The sequence below is a fragment of the Nuphar pumila genome, chromosome 8 (genome assembly GCF_984573655.1).
Source record: "Nuphar pumila chromosome 8, dmNupPumi1.hap1.1, whole genome shotgun sequence".
In the NCBI taxonomy this organism is placed as follows: Eukaryota; Viridiplantae; Streptophyta; class Magnoliopsida; order Nymphaeales; family Nymphaeaceae; genus Nuphar; species Nuphar pumila.
This window is the reverse complement of record NC_143256.1, coordinates 7,722,564-7,728,702: the sequence shown is the minus strand read 5'-3', so window position 1 is coordinate 7,728,702 and position 6,139 is coordinate 7,722,564.

The window sequence follows — 6,139 nt, the reverse complement described above, 5'->3', positions numbered from 1 at the left end:
AATCAAAACATCGCCAAGTTGAAAATTGATGTGATAAAATTCTTGATAAATCTCAAGAGAACTTACTTTTCATGTCTCAAAAGAGCACAAAAGATCATCAAGAGATTTCAATTAAAGAGACAACATCATTAATTTAATTCTTGAGACTAAAGAAGACTCGAAACATCTCTGAGTTGAAGGAGTGTGTAATGTGTCCTTCCAAAAAAAATCAGAACATCATCGAGTTGAAGGCTGATGTGATGAGATTCTCGCCAAACCCCAAGAAAGTTCAATCCCTATGTCTTAAGAGAGTGCAAAAAGATCGTCATGTGTAAACCCTAGATATCAAACTGCCAAGAATCCTCTTTATTTATGTGAAATTCTTTTATCAATACCTTTTTCTAAATTGCTTTTATGATCCTGAGAACAAATTTCTTTCTTTTCATATCAAGGAAATGGATAGCTTCCTTGAAAAAACTCAACAGTAATAAATTTGATTTTGATTCTGAATTCTACGGAGTTAGCCCAGTTGAAGGTAATACTCTAGGTAGAAGAGGAAATATCATTCAAACAAATGTACTTACATTTCAATTATCTTGAATCAACTATAACTTTTATCCTATTGGCAATATTTTTAAGTCATCATGACATAAAGTGAGAGCTTGATGTTCATTTTGATATATCTTGGCATTGTTATTATCCCTCTTTAGGACTTGATAACAGGAGTTTTCAAGATCCTTATCTTCTTGTTTTAATCTGAGCGCCTGAGTTCTTAGATTTACACACTTCCCTGTGTTCTTCGTTGTCCCGCCATAGACAGTTCCCATTCAGGGTAAGGATTAAACCTGAATTGTTTTTACAAAAGGTCATCAGTTTTAAAAGCCATTCAGTCTCAACAATGAGACGCTCAAGATCAATCCCTTTTCAAGCTTTAGGGACCCCTATTTTCTTTCTTTTGCAAAATTTATTATGCAAAATCTGAAGGTTCCATCATGGTTTCTCCTTTCGAGAATTCCGTCATTCTTCTTCAGGTTAAGGGTCAAACCTAAATCTCATTCTTGCACGAGGTATCGTTCGTCCCATCCAGGTTAAGGGCTAAGCCTGAGCCTCATTCCGATGAGGTGTATTTTCTTCTTTATTCTTCATTCCATACCTACCATAATCACCAGAGCCAGTTCTTTCACACCCAGTCAGATTATTCTAACTGGGGCATTTTTATAGTCCAAATTTGGTGTGTTTTTCTTTGCCACTAAGTTCGGCTTTCAACCGGCTTAATAGCAAAGAGGGGCATTTGTAAACACCTCAAAATTTTCACCTTCACTTACAAACCCTTTTCTCTTGCCATTGAGACTCGCTCTCTAAATCCTTCAGGGAACCGGTTGGTCGATATCTGAGCTAGGGCCATTCAGAGCCTGAATTTTGCCCCAAATTCAAATATTCCAAAAAAAATCTCCATTATGGTTCAATTTTAATCATCAATCTTTACCTCCAAACAAAAATGTTCAATTCTTTGTTTTTGTCAAGGGTTCGGGACTTCAAATCCCTCATCCAGGGTTTGCTCTTTGCATCTCATTTCATATCATTTTGTATCATTTCATACCATTTCATGTCATTTCATGACATTTTCATGTCATTGCATCACATTGCATGTCATTTTTTAGATCCAATACTCCTGTTTTTCAAAATATTCAATCCAGATTCAAGTTTTAAAACTTTTCTTTCAAAATCAGTTTCAAAAACCTGGGTTTTAGATCGATATTTGCCTTTTGTCAAACCCCAGGATCTTATGTTTCTTTATTTCAAAATATTTTTGTTAGAAAATGATCTAGATTCATTTTAAACTCATTTTTAACTGATCTCAATTCTCGCATGAGACCCATCTAGGTGGTATCGCTTCTGGATCACTTATTTTATCTGGATTTCTCAAATTGTCAGAGTTCTAGTTGGATCGGGACTCTATCTTTTTACCTTTTAAACCTTTTTCAAAATCCCATTTTGGTTTTAAATCAGAAGTAGTCTTATCTTTAGTCAATTTCCTCTATTTTGGCCAAAATCTTAGAGTTTTAGTTAGACTAAGACTCTATTATAGAGTTTCAGTCGGATCAGAACTCTACCTTTCACTTCTATTTTTACCTATTTTTGAAAAAACTTTTCATTTTGACCAAAATTTTAGAGTCTCGGTCAAATTAGGACTCTATCCTAGAGTTTCAGTCGGATTAGAACTCTATCCCGATTTCATTCTTTATTTCTGTTTTCGATATATTTTAAAAAACTTTCTCATCTGACTTTCAAAAAACAAAAATCTTAGAGTTTCAGTCAAACTAGGACTCTATCACAGAGTTTCAATCGGACTAGGACTCTGTCCTCCATCTCTATTTTTACTTGTTTTCAATAAAATCTGTCAAAATCTTTTGTTTTGCCAAAATTTTAGAGTTTCAGTCGGACTAAGAATCAATTTTAGAGTTTCAGTCAGATTAAAACTCTATCTCTCATTGCTATTTTCACCTATTTTTAAGAAAATCTTTTGAAAGAAGTCAAAATTTTAGAGTTTCAGTCGAATCAAAAATCTGTTCCAGAGTTTCAGTTGGATCAGGACTCTAACCCTGACTTCATTTTTTGAGAAAATCTTTCAAAAAACTTATTCATTCATCTTTCAAACAATCAAATTTCAAAATTTCAGGACTTCATTGTAGAGTTTTAAAATTTTATGACTGTCTCAGAATTCCAGTCGGTCCAGAACTCTACTCTGACTTCCTCTCTCTACTTTTATTTCACTTGTTTTTCGAAAATAGATTCAATTCCAAGAATTTCAAAATTTTGAGACTCTATCCTAGAATCCCAGTTGATTAGGACTCTGACCTTGGTCTCGTATTTTGTTCATTTTCACCAATTTTTGAAAGGATCTTTCAAAACATCTTTGTTTTCTTTCAAAAACCCGAATTTCAAGAGTTTCAAATTTTTAAGAATGTTCCAGAGTTTCAGTTAGTTTAGGACTCTATTTTTAAAACTTTTGATTTTCATATGGTGATTTCAACTCTGTTTCAAAACCCTTTTCAGTCTTTATTTTAACTTTTTCAAAATCCTGGTGTAGGGCCTACACAGTTGGTGCCACATCTGGAAGAGTTTCAATCCATTTAGGACTTTAATTGATTTAGAACTTCGGTGTTATTTTCAAACTTTCTTTTAAATTTTTTTTCTTCTTAAAACTCTTTATTTCAAAAACTTGATTTTTAAATCAGTTTTCAACTTTCTTCAAGCGGGACCCACCCTGCAGGGATGCAAAACCCTAATTTTCAATTTCCTTTCATTTCATTTTATAGCTTTCATATTTCAAAAGTACAAAAAAATATTAGTTATTTTAGATGTTCCTTTTGAAGTTTCTAAAAAACATCGTTTTAACCTCTTTGTTTTTAAAGTTTTAAAATCATTTTCTGAAAAGCCAAGTGGGGCCCACTTAAGTGGTGCCACATTTGAAAGAGTTAGGGTTAGCTTAGGGTTAGTTAGTATCCCAACTAGATTAGGAGTTTGAAAAATCAAAATTAATTTCAAAATATAACCTTTGTTTTCACCTTTTAAAACCCTATTTTTAAAAAATCTTGAAATTAGAGCCTTTAAAATCAAATGTGGGCCCACAATAGGTGGTGCCACATTTGAATTTTGTTTTAATTAAGTTAGGACTCAATTAAGATAATTAATAGGGTTGAAAATTCAAGCTAAAACCTTCCCTCCTTATTTAATTCAATTAAGGAAATTTTAGACAAACTAGAACTCTTTTTAAATCAAATCCGAAAAAAAAATCTATAAATAGGGGCACCTAAAGGGGGTCTAGCCCATGCTTTCTCACCCTCTCTCCCTCTCAAAAATTCATGATCATCTCCTCCAATAATCTTCCTCCATTGTTTCAGCCCCCAAGGTAAGGTCTTATTTAATTTATTTTGTTATTTTAATCATTTTTATTGCTTTATTTTATTGATTTCACCATTATTGCCCTTTATTTGTTGAATTTAAGCATGCTTTTAGTTCAAAACCATAAAAAAATTCAAGAACATGATCTAATGCTGTACCATGATGTATTTTATGTTCTTGATCCATTAGAATAGCTTAGATCCATATTTTTTATATTTATGCCGAATAAAAGATGAGATTCGCTTGTTCAATTGGTCAAATCCCTCTTTCGAAGACTAAATCAAATTCCAATCATATTTTCCCTGATTTTTTTATTTTATTTCATCATATTAATGTTTATTATATTCATTAAAACATCAAATCCAAATTTATGATGTTATTTGCAAGTTTTGTTTTTATTTTCCATGCTTAGATTAAGGTTTTTCATGTTTTATCGATAATATGTGATTCTCGATCCCAGGCACGCGGGAATCATGTTATTTTATTTTCAAGTTTATGTCAAAAAAATATGATTTTTTTAGGGTAGAACCGTACATGTGTCACTGATCTTCCATAAAAACTTCGAAGTATTTTGAGTTCTATAACTTTGTTAAAAAAATCAGAAACTGAACTATGATTTTTGAAATATGAAACACTACGTGGAATCGAGAACGGCTTGTCAGAATGATATCTCCCTTATCAGAGATCCAATCGATGATCCGTAAGTTTCAGTGTATTCATCATGAGGTATAGTATATCTTATAAAATTTTTAGATTTTTTTTGATTGATTTCTATTTTTATTTTGTCACAAATCATAATCTGTTTTACAGAGCCCGTTATGCATTGTCTAAACCCTATATCGACTTGTGTAGATAGTATCTCCCTAACCGGAGATTTGATCAATAATCCGTAAAAAAAAAAGAATCTTTATCTGTGTGTCTACTGTCATATGCTAAAATTTTGTAATTTTTGAACATTGTTTACTATATTTCTCTGCACCCAAAATTGGATGTATTTATTTTAACTCGCTACATATAAGCCAGAATCAATCGTATATTGCCAGAGCGATATCTCCCTAACCGAAGATGATTTTTCCAATATGTAAAAAGAATTTTTTTTGTTTATCTGTCTAGTATCTCTATATAAGTTTTTATGAATTTCAATGGTGGTTTAATACCCTATTCAAGCCTGACACTGTGATAGGTACGTGCCCATAAGCAAAATCACGTATTTTAAGGTTTTATTCAATTTTCATATTAAAATAATGTCAAAAGCATATTTTTTTGAATGCACTTTAATTTTAGGGTTATCATAACTTTTCATGTCGCTTTTTACAGATTTTTGAATTCATTTGATATATTATTTGATTAAATCATGAAAACAGGGTGCCCACAAAGTCCCAGTTCGAATAAAACATCGGCAAAAATCACTATTTTTATGATATTTCATTTTTTTTAAAAGTTTCATATTTTTAATATTTGATCATGTTTATAATCATGCTAGGGTGCTTCACAATCAATTTGGTATTTATTTTAATCTATTTGATCCTTAAATCTAAAGGTTTACAAAAATCTTTTATGAAAACCCTGATTTCAAGGCCATAGTCTTGTTTCCAGGGATATTTTTGTCATTTTTCTCAAAATTATGAATTTTAAAGTTATTTATTTTTATTATTTATTCAATTTTATATCATATTTTATTATATTTATCTCAGAAAATTATGGAAAAAGGCTTATATCCGGATAAATCTAATAATTTCTAGATATTATTGGATAAATTCAGAAAAGTCAACATATTTTCACTAACAAGTTTTTTAATTTTGCAGGGACATTGAAGAGTGTATTTTCTTTTCCCTTTTTATATAAATTATAATTGTAAACATTGGAATAAGAATTTAATTTCCTACTTAGAATATGATTGCATTGCATATAATTTTATTCTTCAATAATGTTAATGTGTGATTCATGCATATTCAAACTCACAATGGTCTACATAAATGGTGCATGCACTAGCTTCTAAGCAGTTGATAAATTTGGTGGGTTTCGTATTTATGGTCATAGTTAGAATACGAACAAAACCCAGATTTATTATCTTTTTCTAAGCCATAAATGACCTACACTCTTAGGCATTTTCAGAAATTATTGCATATTTCAAAGTTTTTTTAAATATTTTGCCCTTTTAGAATCAAATGAACTATATTCTATACGTATTCGTGGTCATAGTCAGGGATATGTAGAGAATTTATTTCATGAAAATTCTATAAGGCACATAAAT